We start from the raw sequence: 16,509 nt of genomic DNA on the forward strand, positions 1-16,509 counted from the left end.
AGAGAGAAGAAAAAAGTTGCAAACTATACAAATGACCAACTGGTAAAGGAAAAAAGGTCAACTCATTAAGAAATATAAGTTAAAACCATAATGAAACATCTCTTTACTATATTAAAAATGGCTAATATCAAAAAAGAAGTTAACAAATGCTGACAGGGAATAGAGAAAAGAGAACTCTCATACACTGTTGGTAGAAATGTAAATTAGTACAGCCATTATACAAAATAGTAAGGATAGTTCTCAAAACATGAACAATAATCCACCAATTACACAACTGTATATAAAGGAACTACAGACATGTTGAAGAGAAACCCATGTTTCTATGCTCGCTATATGTGTTCCATATTAACCAATAAGTGGAAATAATCATGTCCACCAACACGCAGACAGATTTTAAAGGGATATGCATATATGATAGACTACATCTCAGCCAACACAAAAGAAACCCTTTTATCTGTTATAATAGAGATGGTACTGGATTTAGCTAGGCACAGAAAGACAAGCACTTACACACATGTAAGTGATTTCACACTTACATGGGATCTAAAAGAGATGACCTCATAGTTCAGACTACAAGAGTGGTTACCAGAGGCTTGGGTAGGGTAAGAAAATAGAGAATGGAGAAAGGCTCATTTATGGGGTGCCAATTTACAGTTCAGACAGGAAGACTCACCGGGGTACTACAGTATTTATCACTACAGATAGTAATTATAACTACTAATTCCAAAAGCAAAAAAAAAAAAAAAAAAAAAAAAAAAAAAAAAAAAAAAAAAACCTCAAGTTTCCACCATAAAGAAAGTGTATGTGTGCGTGCATGCGTGCGTGCGTGCGTGCGTGCGTGTGTGTGTGTGTGTAATCTGATTTAAATACTATGTAATGTGTGTGTGTGTGTGTGTGTGTAATCTGATTTAAATACTATGTAATGTACAAATGTATCGGATATTACATGGTACCTTATTAATATGTACAACTTTAAGGTTTGTATATCAGTTAAAAAATGAATGTATGAAAACTCATGTGTACTGACTCTCGGCTATAAAGTAAGGACTCAGCCGACTCAGTCTTTAATCAGCTTCTTCCTTCCTATTCTAAAGGCCATCAATCTCAGGCCATCAATCTCACTGAACATTTGAATGGGGCTGGTGAGAGAAAGCAGAGTATCAAATCTTACTTTAAATTTAAACACACATGCGAACAGCTACTACACTAATACAGCTGCATATATTACTACTTTTGTAATACACTAAAAGTTTTATTACCTAGTATGTTAGTCAACGTTTTTATATTTCCCCGCAAATGTTCTGAAAATAAGCACAACAATCTCTTTTCAAAGCAGAGTTAAGATTACCCACCCAATTCTGACCATAATGGGTATACTCAGCTACTATATACAGCTTTGTTTTTGTTCATTTGATACAGAATAATCTGATAGAAGCCCATGAAAATCTTCCACTAAGGTTCCTAAGAACTATCCTTTGCCTCTTGAGTATAAATGCTTGATCATTTTTGGAGAAATGCTATTAACTATACTAACTATAAATATATTAACTATAAATTAAACAGTTACGAAGTACAATCATGGTAACAGAACTGTGTAATTATGTGGGAAGTTTTTAATATCACTTTTCTACATACTGTATATAAAAATCAACTTGATTCAGACAGACTTAAATATAAAAACAAAACTCTTAAAACTTCTGTGACAAATATGCAATAAAGTAGTTCTTAGCTAAGACACCAAAAAAAAAAAAAAAAAAAATCTCCCAGCATGCGGGTAGGGTTAGGGGGTGTGCTTTTAATTTTAATCCCAGCATTCAGAAAGCAGAGGGAAACCAGTCTCAGTAGTTTAAGACCAGTCTGGTCTACCTAGCAAGTGGTTCCAGACCAATGGGGGCTACACAGTCAGACCCTGTCTCAAACAAACAAACTAATAAATAAGCAAACACCCTACAACAAAAAGAGAAAAGAAAAAGAAAAAAAGTAGAATGAATTAATGAATCAAATATCATCATAGTTAAAACTTTCTTCAAAACCATCAATAAACATAAAAAGGCACGCAAGTCACAGGTTGGGAGCTAATTTCTACAATTCTATTAGCTAGTATCTGACAAAACCCTTCTAATAGAGTACACATAAGCCAGAATATATCATTCAACCTCAATAATAAGCAAATCACACCGTTTTTCTTAAATGGATATCAAGATTTGGGCATATACTCCACAAAAAACACACCAATGATATACATTTGAAAATATTTAATATAATTATAGAAATGCAAATGAAAGCCAGAACAAGGTACCTAATTACACATATACATTAAAATGGCCATAATGCAACTATACTGACATTACTGAGTGCAGGCCACCAAAATCAGAAGCAAATGAAACTGTTAAAGACTGGTGCAGGGAATATAAAACTGCACCTGCACTTTAGAAAACAATTCATCAGTTTCTTATAAAGTCACGCATGCAAGTGCTATGAAACCTGGTAGTAACATTCTCAGGTATTTGCCCAAGTGAAATGAAAATATATGTGCACAAACGTGTGGCAGTTCTTATAATAAATAGTCCCACACTAGCAACCCAATTTCTACCAACTATAACTGGGTAGACATATAGTGTGCACACCCCCCACAACAGAACACTATCTAGCAATACAAGAGCGACAGAAGACTGCTGTGAAAGGCAGCATCACTCTCTCCTCTTCTGCATCACAGAAAAGAAAAACATGCAAATAAATAAATAAACAAACAAACCAGCCAGTGGCTGCCAGAGAACAAAAACTTTCGAGAATGAAGAGAGTTTTGTGTCTTGGTAGTGGACGTTTATTTGCATACATTTATCACAACTCTGTGAATTTTAAGACATAAACTACACTTATACAAATAATGAATTTTTAAGTATTAAAACTAAAATCTATCAACATTAATATCTAAACACTAAGTAAAATAAAATGATTCCCTCAAATCAAGCATTCCAGGTATCTTTTTAATAGCAGGAATATGTTCACATCTAAATACAAAAGAGAGCTTGCAGTAGTTCTTTTTAAGAACTAGAAAAGGCAGTGAAACTATAAAAACCATATTCACGAGACAGCATGAGGACAAGACTACAGGGGCGGGAGGGGTCCTTTAAAGGTTTCATACAGCCAGAGTTACATTTAACTAGGGCGTTTTCCAATCCGGACTCAGACCAGAGGCTAAGCATCAACCTGTTGGTGGGGAACATAGATGACCATCAGAGAAGCGAGGAGAGCACTGGGTGTTCATGCAGAGCTAGAATATTGGAACTGTCAGCCTATAGGAATTCAGAGTTCTTAGCTTCTATTTCCTCCAAGAAATGTAAAACTCTGCAGGGCCCAGGAAGTGGTGTGTACCCGTGATCTATTTTCTTAGAAGGATATGGGTGAAGAATGATCCCCAACAATAACCTAGCAAGAGTCTGTCTCTTAACTTCCCCTTAGTTTAAGACGCTTTGTTCCCATTTCCACCTGCCTACGTGAAAAGATGAACATTCTGTTGTGGTGCCTACCAAAAGGCTGGGGTGTTGAAAGCATGGTCTCTAGCTAATGGATCCAACCACACAGGTGACCAGGGCAGCAGAGCTCTGACCCGATGGATGATGGATTAATCCACTGACAGATTCCTAATCTGATAGCATTACTGGAAGTAAGAAACTTTCAGAGGTCACTGGAGAGGACTAATCTGTTCAGACCTCTCTGTCTGCTACCCTAGCTGAGTCGTCCTGTTCTATCATGCCCTCCCACCAACTTCTGTCTCACCTCGGAACTTAAAGGGAGCCAGCCTTGACAAAGGTTGCTCAAACTAAGAAACAAAATCGGTCCTTCCTTGTTTCATTCAGGTATTTTGTTAAAGCAACGAAAAAGCTAACATGCCCTCTGGCAGAAAATACTAGGTCTAACATTCATTCTAAAATAATAAGGCATAAATAAAACAACAAGCCAACTTGACTTAACTGGTATTTACAGGACGCCGTACCCAACAACATTCTTTTAAATACATATGAGACATAAGAACATATTTAGAGCTATACAACAAATTTCAATGAATTTAAAAGTCATCAAAATGGAATCAGATTAACAGAAATATTTCTGGAAAACTCCCAAATATTTAGAAACTAACAAACTTCTCAATAATCCCAGATCACAGAGATACCAGTAGCCAGACACAGTTGTGTTTGTCTGAAGTCCCAGATGCTCATAAGAGTGACAAACAGGATGCCCTCAGCCCAGGGATTAGAGGTTAACCTGAAAAAAACAAAACAAAACAAAACAAAAGCAAAAACAAACAAACAAAAAACCCAAAATCTCACCCCTCAAAATAAAAAAATCTGGAAGTAAAGATTTAAAGCAGTCAGAATTTCTAGTATGCTTAAAATGAAAAAACCAGCTGACTTAAGCTTCTAGCTTGAGAGATTAGAGAAAACAAACTATACCCAAAGAAAGCAAATAACAAGCAGCAGAGAAACAGAGAAGACCAGTTAAACTAGACGTTGGCTCTGAGAATCCAGTGAATCCCTAAGTCTCTAGCGAGGCAGCTGAAGAACAGAGAATGCCATTCGTAGAGCAGCAATGACAGAGCAGTGAGTCTCAGTCTGGGGTCTCTAAGCCTTTTGGGACCAAACAACCCTGTCACAGGAGTCACCTAAGACCATCAGAAAACAGAGATACTTACATTATAATTTATATCAGTAACAAAATTAGCTATGAAGCAGCAATGAGAACAGTTTTGTGGCTGGAGTCACCACAATTCGAGAACTGTAGTAAAGGTCACAGCATTGGGAAGGCTGAAGGCTGAGAGCCACTGCTCTAGAGGTTACGTGGTTCTTAGACTCGCCGTGTTTTCTACAGATACTAAAAAGATAAAACAAACAAACAAACAAACAAAACACATAACACTTAACATTCTGTCCGTTACTTCAAGGAAACAATAATTCCTTGAAAACCATGGCATAATCACATAGCCACATAACAAAAGAAAAATAAAGCATAGCAGACCAATAAACAGCCAATGAAGCAGCTGGGTAGAAGGACCTAGGATTCATCCTCAGTACCACAAAGGAAATCTATCTAATAACCAACTGATGTATGCTCATGAAATGCAATGTGAAGTACATTTCACCTGCAGCAGTCACTACAATGCAAGCCGTCCTCTTCCTTTTACTTTGGTATCTGGTCCCAGTACCAGAGAAATTGGTCCAGGAGAATAAAGTGTCCAGAGACTACCCTGGACTACACAGCAAGTCTCTGTCTCAAAATAATCCAAATACCACCACCAACAAGGGAAGCAAGTTCTATTTTTATTTTCTACTATTTATAATAAAATTTTAAAAATTAAATATCAAAACAAATATTCTGTTAAAAATCTTAGACTTTACTTCATTATTGATTGTTGTTATTGATTATACAGACTAGCATATTTTTCCAACAAAAAAAGCATAAAATCTATTGAATTTGGTTATCTACTCAAATTCAGTATCATTCTACTTGTATTCTAATTCTTCTGAAGGCTATCAAAATTTTCAAGTTGTGATTTCATTATCTGAAAAATTAAAAACTTTTGCGTTCAACAGTCAAAGTAGTTAAGTAAATTATATTGAAAACATGGGTGAGAATAAGCATATTAAAACAGTAACACTGCAGAAAAACAGATACCAAAGTATGTGGATGAGTTAAAGGAAGAGAATGGCCTGCATTGTAGTGACTACAGGTCTACACAGTCATGGGCCTGTAAGTAATGCTTAAGCACAGTAGAGGAAGCAAGTGCTATTTTTATTTTCTACTATTTGTAATACACTTTTAAAAACTAAATATCAAATCAAATATAAACTCTTTTAAAAAGCAGAGAATTTGGTAGGCATGGTGGTGTCCACCTTTGATTCTAGCACTCACAATATAAAAATAAAAGTGATTTCGTCCAAAAAAAATAATATTTTTAAAATACAGAGGGTTTGTTGTTGTTGTCATTGTTTAAGAAAAAAAATCCTTTAGAGGCTGGAGAGATGGCTCAATGGTTAAAAGCACTGGTTGCTCTTTCAGAAGACCCAGGTTCAATTCCCAATACTCACATAGCAACTTAAAACCATCTGTAACTCCAGTCCAAGGGAATCTGATATTCTTCTGGCCTCTAAACTGCCCCTTCCCACACACACACGGTACACAAACATATGTGCAGGCAAAACATGAATACATACAAAATAAAATCTTAAAGTAAATAATCCTTTTAGAAAATCAAAAGCAATAAAAACTCACTCTTTATCAACAACTTCTCTTTGTAGAGTGATAGAACTTAATAAGCAAAATTATTTCTTCATGAATTATACAATAACTCAGAATTAAACTTGTGAGAATAAATTGTTTAGATAATTTAACATTTTCAGAGTAAATCATACAGAAAACAGAATTTATCTACTTAATTCACAGAAATTACATATATCAAGGTTATTAAAAATGGTTGTAAAGCAACTTATAAATGCCATTATGTAATTAAACCAATTAGTAAGTATTAAACTGTTCTTACACTTAAGTGTTAGGTGAATAATTTTTTACAACTCTACCAACAATTGGGCTCAGAAAAGTAAAACTGCAGTGTCAATGTACTGTCTACAAGGAAATTACACTTCAAAAGGGAAGTTTGATGTATCTGCAAGTACTGAAATAGTTTTGCTATAAAATGTGAAACTTTTAAAAATAATTTTCTGCCTACAATGTTTTATTAAAGCAGTCAGAGCAAATAAATAGTTTAGCTGACACAGCAGCATGCGTAAAACTAAGGAGAGGAAGCATTTCATGTGGTGCTGAGGAAACAGTGAGAATGGAAGAAACCACCTTCTATTATTAACAAGACCTGTCTGACATGTTTGAGAATGGACAACAGTTCATTGAACAATTATACTTAATTCCGTATTTCTAACAATCTTGAAATCAACACATAATTAGTTTATAATAATCAAATAAAGAGGCTCTTCCCGGTGGGAAAGCAGAACTATGCAGTATATCCACGTCAACGGCACTGCTCTCTGAGACGACTACTGCAAGGCTGCAGTTGGCTCCTGCTTGAGATGCCAGCCTGAGCTTTCTGGTTCTTCTGTTCTCTCCTTTTTTACTAGTTAGAAGGCTGAGAGTCACCCTCAGGAGCCCAAACTTTAAACCCTACAATTTAGGCCCTTAAGAGTCCTTTATAAAAATGTTAAAACCAAAGTCTCCATGCTGAATTCCTATCAGTTTGAACTCCCTTCAAACTGCAAATGCTTCCACATCAACTAGCCCTTCAATAGCTGTAGAGGTAGAGGGGAGAGGGGTTATGTCCTAAGATTCATACCACATATTAAAACTTTCTGACATATTCCAAGTCCTTTCTATCCTGGGGGGGTGCGGTTTACAGTACAGGCAAAAAGAACAAACAATCATTCACAATCTCAGTAACTGGTCAAGCAAAACCCCAGCACTCAAAAGGTTGAGCAAGACAGGAGGTTCTCTACCTCCACCATAGACCAGTCTGAACTACCTGCTAATAAGACTTTCCAACACAACCCCCCATTCCTCCCCCCCCCAAAAAAAACTACCATTAAAAAAAATCAATTCAATTAAGACTAAAGTGGACATATTTATAAATTCACAGAAAAAATATGGAAAGCTACATATCCAATTGTTAATAGTTATTTCTGGAGAAAGACATGAGGTAGAAATAGAAATGTATATCCTGTGTTGTGACACATACCCATAATCCTAGTGCTCAGGAAGCTGAGGCAAGAGGAGTATCATGAGTTCAAGGCCAGTCTCGACAACATACTAATTTCCATAATAGCTTGGGTTACTACAGCATGAAATTCTATCTCAACAACAACAAAAATGGAAGACAGCCTTAAATTACAGATTCATCTGTCTAAAAGATTGGAAAAGAGCTACATACATGACGTCCAAGTGAAAAATAAATGCTATTTTGCACTAGAGTGACTGTCATATATCTGCATCAAACAGAAACAACACAAACATCCTGGCCTACAAAATAAAAAATTCTAGTAATAGTAAGTACATGCCTATGCAACTAGTTCTCATAGAATATTATTGTCACTAGAAGTTTTTGAGAATCCCCTCCCTAAAATTGCATTCATTCTCACACAACACCCTTTCAACCTTAGCGTTGCTGCCAAGGTTATGCCTGCTAGCAGAACTAAAAACATCATTAATATATGTTTACACAATCTCTTATCATAAATTGTTTAGTTTTTTACATTTAATTCTGAATTTTGCTTTAAGAAATAACCATACACAATACATGTACATACTCACATATATACAGTCACATACACACACACTCACATACACACTCAGACAGACACACACACACACACATGCTCGCGCTCTCTCGCTCTCTCTCTCTCTCTCTCTCTCTCTCTCAAACACACATACATTTATATTTTACTGGTGTTCATGTCTGACTTTCTTAAAGAAAATTATAGCTTCCCACCAAAAAAGCACACTAAGCTAAACAAATTGGTTTATCATCATTGTAAGCAGAACGTACGAATTTTGAGATAAGGATCAACAAAAGAAAAAAAAATAAAACTATAGTTTTTAAAAGAATAAAAAGGGAGACACTATACTACCAAAGCAGCACAATCCAACTTTAACGCCAAATGCAGTTATCAAGTGTTAGCAGGTCAAACAACTTTTACAGTTTTGAATTTGCCTGTGACTTCAGCATCATAAAGCATAAACAACAATCAAGTTCACTTCCAGTTTATTTTTCAAATATTAAGAGAAAAAATACTGAGAATGATCAAAATTCCCTACAAAAATCTGTTCATGAATCCATAAAACATTAAAAAACATAAGACTATAAGCACATAAAGCATCTCATTTTCCACCCTTTCCTCTTCAGATCACTTCCCCCTTTCCCATAAATACTGGGTTTCTAGTATTATTCTACGACTTCCTTATACTGAAGAGCAACACAGACTACAGGTAGTCTATATGTGTGTATATACACACACAAATATGGACATATATAGAGACTATATATAGTTACTACACTCCCCCTTAGCCCATATGACAGGACACAATTCACAGGGTTTTTTTACTATATGGCAAATTTTTGTGTCCTTTTCACAGGTGATCATGCTAGTCCTTCAAGCTAACCAATGGCACGAAAGTCAGTAAGTTACTTGACACATGGTTTCTTTCTCCTAAGATTTTAAAACAAGATTTGAAGTGTTCCGTGGGATTCAGAGACAGTCACGAATTAAGTTATATCTTATTCATTTCTTTTCAATCAGATATGAAAGGGGGTGGCTTGGAATCGTCTCTAATGGCGTTTAAAGCTACAACAATGCAATCGAAGGAAATTAATTACCTTTCCGGTGATTTCGGGGATCGGTGCCCTAGTCAAATCAACAACGCCTGCAAAAGTTCCTTGTGCTTTTCTTTCACTGCAATAGAAAACACCGGGGTTTGTTGTTGCTGTTGTTTTTAAAGCGTCTAGAACGGCTTCAAGTGGTGTGTGGTTCAGCATTATAATATCAAAAACACCACGACCTGATTGATCTGTCATCTGTCAAGTCAGAGGCCAAAGCTCTTCCTTCATCTTTCAGGATTCTGCTGACTACCTCGGACTTCCACGACGGCAGAAAACACCCACACGGATATAAACTTCGTGGCGCTACTACCAGTACCAGGGGAGCCAGGACCACATCCACGGCGGCCAGCCCCACAGGCAGAGCGCGGCCCGGCGCGGCGCACGCGGCTCAAGTCGAACGCCCGGGGCCCAGCGCAGCCCGCGGACCGAGCCCCGGAACCACGACCACTAACGGAACCAGCCCTGGGCGGCGGCGGCGGCCGCTCGGACCGCGGATCGCGGCGCGCGCCGGCCGCCGCGAGGGCGGGGGCTCCGCGGAGGAGCTGGCCGCCCCAGCGCCCCATTGGGCGCCGCTCCAAACGTGCCCGAGTGGTGACAGGAATAAAGTGGGTCACAAGGCCTAGCGGGTCCCGGGCGCGAGCGCTCTCGGCGGCCGACTCGGCCTGCCCCGCGCTGCACCGCGCTGCACCGCGCCCAGTCTCAAGCGCGATGCGGCCCCAGCGCCCTCGGGCCGCGGGACCCACCGCGCCCCCCTGCCCCGCAGGTAACCCCGGCGGCCCCGGGACACTTGGCGCAGGCCGGGCTGAGCGCGACTCCCGGGAGCTCCGCTCTCTACGCGTCGGCCGACCCCGGCCGCAGCTCCCGCCTCCCGGCCTGGCCGCCGCCCCCCGACTCCCGCCCCGGCCCCACACGCTGCCCCCCGCGCCCTCCCGTGTCCTCACCGTGCGGCCGCCTGAGGCTCCGGCTTCCTCCCTCCCCCGCCCGGGACTCTCCCCGCCGCGGCTCGCGACTGCCAAACTGCGACAGCCGGCAAACGCCACGGCTCCGGGAGCCAGCAGCACCCGGGGCGGCAAGTGCGCGCCCCCGACCCACCCCTCAAAATTCACCGCTACTGCCGCGCTCCTCCCCCTCCCGGCCTTCCCCTCCTCCACCGGCTCCCGGAGCACGCATGCGCCGCCCAGGCCAGTCGCCCGCCGCGCGTCGGGCCGAGGCCCACCCGGTAGGGCGCACTCACCGGGAGCGCGCGCGCGCGGCGGCGGCCAGATTTCCTTCGCGCTCTCGCCGTCCGGGGTTTCCTCTCTCCAGCCGGTAGCCGCCAGCCGAGTCCGTGATTGCGCTCCCTCCCGGCGCATGCGTCGTGGGCGCGGGGCTCCACGGCCGGCCGGGCTCTTGCACTCGCCCCTCCCCTCGCGGCCGCCTTCCCCAGCGCACTGGGCGCGCATGCGACTTTCCCCGTTAGGCAGCCCCAAGCCCCGCGGTACCGCGCTCCGCCTAGGGATCCCGGGCGCCCGAGGAATCCCCACTCTTGCCGGCCGGAGTGAGCTCGCTCCCCGGCCGCATAGGGAAGCCGGGATGCCCCGAGGCCCCCTTCCCAGCGCAGGCCGGGAGGCGGGGCCTAGCGGAGGGTGAGGCCGCCAGCAGCAACTTGGGCGGCTGGCGGTTCCCCGGGATGCGGCGCTCCCAACCTGTGGGAGCCGCCGGCCCGAGTGGTGCCTCTGTCCCTGGGAAAGCAAAGAGCTTGGCCTGCGCCAATTTAGACTTCTCCAGCCTGACGCTCGGTTTCCTCTCCTGGAGGTGCGTGGGCTGCCTGGGACTCGGTTTCCCGGATCCTAGAGACACGCTAGGCTGGCTGCTCTCCGGAGATGGGCCCGGACGACCCAAGTGACCTCGGCTGTAGCCGGGGAAGCAAAAGGTTAGGATGTGTTTGCTCCTTTTATGAAAAGGCAGGAGACACTGCAAAAGCTGAGCAAGGCGCTCGGGATGAACCAGGACCCTAGTTTACACTGGTTTCTTAGCCACTGCCCCCGGAATCACTGGAAAAGAAGCCTGTAAGCCCTAATTCATAGCAATTTCTTTTAAAAATCAACTTGGACATCAAACAGAAGGCAATAAATGAACCTATACTCCTTAGCTCCAAAAATCCTCTAAGGTAATGTCTATCTCAATAAGAATTTAGTTCTTGATGTATATTCAGGGAAAAAAAACTTTCAAAACTAGGGAAATTAGCTTCGTCCTTCCCAGCAATGTGAACTCGGAGGAAGGAGAATCTTCAATTTCCTGGCTATTCCTGGTTACTTAGCCAGAACCCTGTCAGGAGAACTTTTCCTTGGTGCATTCTTTGTTCCTTTCGCCATCGAAGGGCTCTTAATGCACAATTTCTGCTGTCCGAATTCATCTGCTGCTCGGGTTCCTGTCCTTTGAACTTACCCATTCTCCACTCAGTCCTTGTGGTCCAGGCTGGACATTGTGGAGGAGGAAACCTTGGGTTTTCTGACAACTACCAAGAAGACTGTCTTCCAATGAATTTGATTCTGGAAAAAAAAAAAAAATCTTTTTTTGTGTGACTAATGAAAGAGCAGGCACCACGAAGGGAAAAACCAGAAAACAGATGAAAAGATAGTGATGTAGCCTAAGATGCATGAGCGCTGAAATCGATGTGGGCTAGATTCCTTTGGAAATTACAGTTAAAGTAATCAATAAATTCCTGAGCGTGTTTGTTTTGTTGCTTAAAACCAATAAGAGCTTCTCTGTCACCTACAAGTTAGCTTCTTGATCACTGATAGGCAGTGAAAAAGGGGGCGGGAGATAAAGTTATAAGGCAGGTCAATAGGTTGTAGCCAAACGAATTTGAATGGTTTTCCTAGGTCCAGTGTTTTGGTTTTATTTAGTCTCTTTTTCTATTCTAGCTCCTCTAGCACATACAAATATATCTTCAAAATGACCTTTGCCCCCTTTAATGGTTTCATTGTCCTCTTAGTCACCTGTGACTCCTCCCTCGATTACATTCTCTGTCTAATTATTTACCAAGACCTGTTGATAATCCCTTGATTTTCTGCTCAGTCTTCTGACACTGTTTGACTATTTCCCACGGTTCAGTTTACAACTTTTCCCCCATTAAAAAGGGGGTTTGTTTTTGTTTTGGGTTTTTTTTTTTTTTTTTTACTTTCCGACTTTAACACTCTGTGTCTCTAGCAAACAAAAATTTTGCCTCATAGTTTCGTAAGTCCTAAATCTAGGTTCCCAGTTCTAAACCACTGCCTTAAACACCGTGTGCCTTGCCAGTCATTTAAACTAAGTGTCTCCAGTTCTCTTTTCAGCTGTCTTTTCATCAAGTTATTCATCTGTAAAATGATGTAACTTAAGTTATTGATCTGTAAAAAGATGTAATCTGCAGATAATAGTCTCGACTTGCAGGACAACCGAGAGGCAGCTGGGTATTGAAACTACCTGCTGTGTAAATCCCATCTTAAGTATTTCCCACTTTCAGTTTGGAAATGAGAATATAATTACATCATTTCCCCGGCTGCCCTTTCCTCCCTCCAGTCCTTCCCAACCATTCAGCTTCCTCTCCCTCAACCTCATGGCCTCTATTTCTCTAATTGGTGCATGTGTATCCCCAAATAGATACAGCCCAGCTAGTTTGTATAATATCACTTGATATTGGATAACCAGTTTAAGGGCTCTTCTCCGGGGAAGACTTTTTCCTGATTTTAGCATTCCTTAGTTGCCTGTAGTTGTGTATCTAAGGTTTACCCCTTCCTCATTGGCAGGTCTCATTGGTGTCTTCCTTGTTCGGGTCTTATTTAGGCAGCCATCTTGTTGAGACTTCATGGGTGGAACTTCTAGAAGACACAGTGTCAGAGCAAACTTCCCAGTGTCTCACAGTCTCTCTGCCTCTTGACCCACTGTGTCCACGAGCCATAGGTACAGGAGCTGCGTTGTAGCTGAGCAGTTGGGGCTGGACACCACATTGTCACCTGCCCTCTGCATTTTGATGTGGTTTTCTGTAATGGCCACCGCTTGTTTCAAAAAAGTGTCTTTGATGAAGGGTGAGACCTACACTTACCTGTGGGTGTCAGGATTAATACTAGAATGTAGTTAGAAATGCTGGGTTAGTGATGTGGCAGTTGCAGGTTCTCCTTCAAGACCCATGACATCGCCAGCACCAGGTAGTTGGCTAGATTTCCAATACTAGGAATGATTTCCTTCTTCTTCTGTGGGCCTTAAGCCCAAATAAGGAGCTGCAGTGCTGTTGGGATTCAGCCAATGTCTGTGTACCACAATCCCATTCTTAGGGATATTGCTTAGCAACTTTTAAAATTCAATTTCCTGCCATGATGTTCAGAGTCTTCCCCTGGTTGTGTATGATCCACTACTCACAAAATGATGTCTGCTCTTCCATAACACAGTTTACGTCTACCACTAAAACCATCCACTTCTGCCACTAATACTCCTTTTATCGTATTTGTGCATGAACTGGAAGACCCAGGCATGCAAAATAGTACTGTCAAAGTTTTTAAAATTCCATGGCTCTATTATTCAGATTCTTTCTAGTCCTTTTAACATAGAGGGAATTTCAGTAATGTATGTGGTATTATAGAATTCATAGTCAAAAGTATAGGCTTTGAGTGTCACTAATTGCCTTAAGCTGAGGAGCACTGAAAGTCAAGTGATTTCCCTGAGCTTCAGAGTATTACCCATAAAATATAAGAACTTTGGAGAACTGTGGCTTTAGGCAGTGAGAATGGTAGCCATCCATCTTTACAGTCCTCCTCAGGCTCCCAAGGAATGGTTACGCTGACTCAGGCATTTTGCATGCAGTGTTTACCTCTCCTTCAATTTTCATATACATATGTCCACCTAGCTACTTGATATCTTTCCTTGGATGTCTCAAGTATACCCCCTAAAGCAATAATATGTTGCTATTGTGAGAGGTTAATAGTGGTACAAGTGACAATCTACCTCCAATCATAGCTGGGGATGTAAACCTCTTCCTAGCAGGTTTTACCTCTAATCCCCTTCACTTAGTCAATTAGTCACCTTGGGTACTGAAATAAATGTCGTAAGTAAAGAGTAAATAAAATAGTGTATCATGTGGTAGCAGGGGAGACTAGATGGGTATTCCATGACAGGTAAGAAAGGCATTCTTGGCAGAATGACCTAAGACAGGCTCAGTCTTGTTTATGAAATAAAAAAGAGGAGAGGCAGAGAGCTTATGTGGCTGCTTGGCAAGAATCTGACATAGGCCAAGGACAAGGAAGTGGGCTTCAGGCAGGAATCTGACATTAGGCTACAACAAAGAAGTAATTTCAGGCAGGAATCTAAAGCTTAGGCTAGCAGGACCCTGTCTTTAAAAAAGAAGAAAGTGCATGTGAGAGCAGTCACAGCGTTCCTTCTAAAACTCACATTTGAAGTTCACCCAAGGGCTTAACCATGGCCATACCTTATTTGATCTGCTCCATGCCTGCCCCCCAACCTCACAGCCTACCATTGCTCATGTGACATTCCAGTTCCCTGCTAATCTCTGCCCACGTCAGGCTTCGACAGAGGCAGCACTGTGAACCTTTGCCTAGATGCTGCTGTACCTATTCTTAAGCCTCCTCAACTTCCGAGTGTCAAAAGATCTTGGTATATTATTTAAGTATTCCCACTCCTCTATCTACATAGTACCCAGTTTCTTACTTACTATTTCTCCAATAATATATTAATTGCATATATTTGTTTAATGTTCTGTGTCTTACTTTAACCATCTCCCCTACTACCACATGATACACTATTTTATTTACTATTTACTTATGACATTTATTTCAGTACCCAAGGTGACTAATTAAGTGAAGGGTATTAGAGGTAAAACCTTCTAGGAAGAGGTTTATATCCCCAACTATGATCAGAGGTAGATTGTCAAGAAGTAGCTTTAGATTTATATAACATCATGAAGGAGGGATAAACTGGAATTCATTGGAAAGATCATGTGACCAGTGTTGTCCTAACAGTGTCCACAAGAATGTGGAACACTAGTATTGGTAAAACAACTCTCTGTATAAGAACATGTGACTATAATAAAGTTACTGCCTATCTAAGAATGTGTGTCACTCTAAATAGAGATCTACCACCTGTGTAGGAGCATGTAACACTAGAATAGATGTTATTGTAAAAATACGTAACACTGTTGAAGGCTGGCAAGCCAAGGGTGGGTAAGATCTGCACAGAGCCTTACCAACCTAAGACAGAAGTCCATTGCTTTTGATAATGCATATTCCACGGGGATAAGGAAGGCATTCTTGTCAGAACGACCTAAGATAGGCTCAGTCTTGTTTATAAAATAAAAAAGGGGGAGAGTCGGAGAGCCTTTGGGGCTGCTTGGCAAAAATCTGACATGGGCCAAGGACAAGGAAATGGGCTGCTTGGCAGGAATATGACATTGCTCAAGGACAAGGAAGTGGGCTTCAGGCAAGAATCTGACATTAGGCTAGAACAAAGAAGTAATTTCAGGTAGGAATCTGAATCTTAGGCAAAAACAAGCAAGTAGGCTTCAGGCATGAAAATGACTTTGGGCTAGGACAGGGAAGTAGGCTCAGATACTCTGGTCATCCTGATAAGCCCTTAGAAACAGTGATCACAGGAGTGTTCACAAAACTTTGTTTATTGCCTTGCTTGTTCTTTGACTGTTTGTGTTTATTGTCTTGCTTGTTACTTGACTATTTACATCTATTTTATTGCTAGTTCCACAACCTAGACCTGACCTTAACACATGCATGTAATTAAAATGGTATAAAAGCAAAAAGGAGAAGGGGGATGGGATAGGAGGTTCTAGGGAGGGGAAATGGGGAAAGGGGATGACATCTGAAATGTAAATAATTAAAATATCCAATAAAAAAAGAAAAAAGACTAATATGTAACACTGTTGAAAAAGCCACCACCTGTGTAATGTGTGTAACACTGCAATAGAGGAAGATACCACCAGTATATGGTGCGGAGTGAAGTCCAAAGCAGGGGCAAAGAGCACCAAGTATCTCACCTTCTAGATAACTACCAATGTGTGATGCCAGAAGCAACCTCCTCCTCTTCTGTGTGTGTGTGTGTGTGTGTGTGTGTGTGCTTGAGTGTGTGTGTTCAAGAGTGTGCTAACTAAA

The 16,509-nt window shown here is 41.4% G+C and overlaps 1 protein-coding gene across 10 annotated transcripts in view; it reads right to left on the reverse strand.

The window, feature by feature from the left end:
• Clock (clock circadian regulator) overlaps positions 1 to 11,823 on the reverse strand; it is an 86,309-nt gene extending 74,486 nt beyond the window's left edge. For 2 of the 10 annotated variants that reach the window (XM_034508355.2, XM_034508353.2), the window contains exons 1-2: positions 10,611 to 10,952; positions 9,374 to 9,449 (exon numbers count right to left, since the gene is read on the reverse strand). The gene's annotated coding sequence lies outside the window, so the exon portion shown is untranslated. Of the gene's footprint in view, positions 1 to 4,693; positions 4,873 to 9,373; positions 9,450 to 9,555; positions 9,699 to 10,317; positions 10,458 to 10,610; positions 10,955 to 11,803 lie in introns of those variants that run through there. The other 8 variants (XM_076938667.1, XM_076938668.1, XM_076938669.1 and 5 more) reach the window with 8 other exon arrangements.
• Between the last annotated feature and the right edge of the window lie 4,686 nt (positions 11,824 to 16,509).

The sequence above is a fragment of the Arvicanthis niloticus genome, chromosome 7 (genome assembly GCF_011762505.2).
Source record: "Arvicanthis niloticus isolate mArvNil1 chromosome 7, mArvNil1.pat.X, whole genome shotgun sequence".
NCBI lineage: Eukaryota > Metazoa > Chordata > Mammalia > Rodentia > Muridae > Arvicanthis > Arvicanthis niloticus.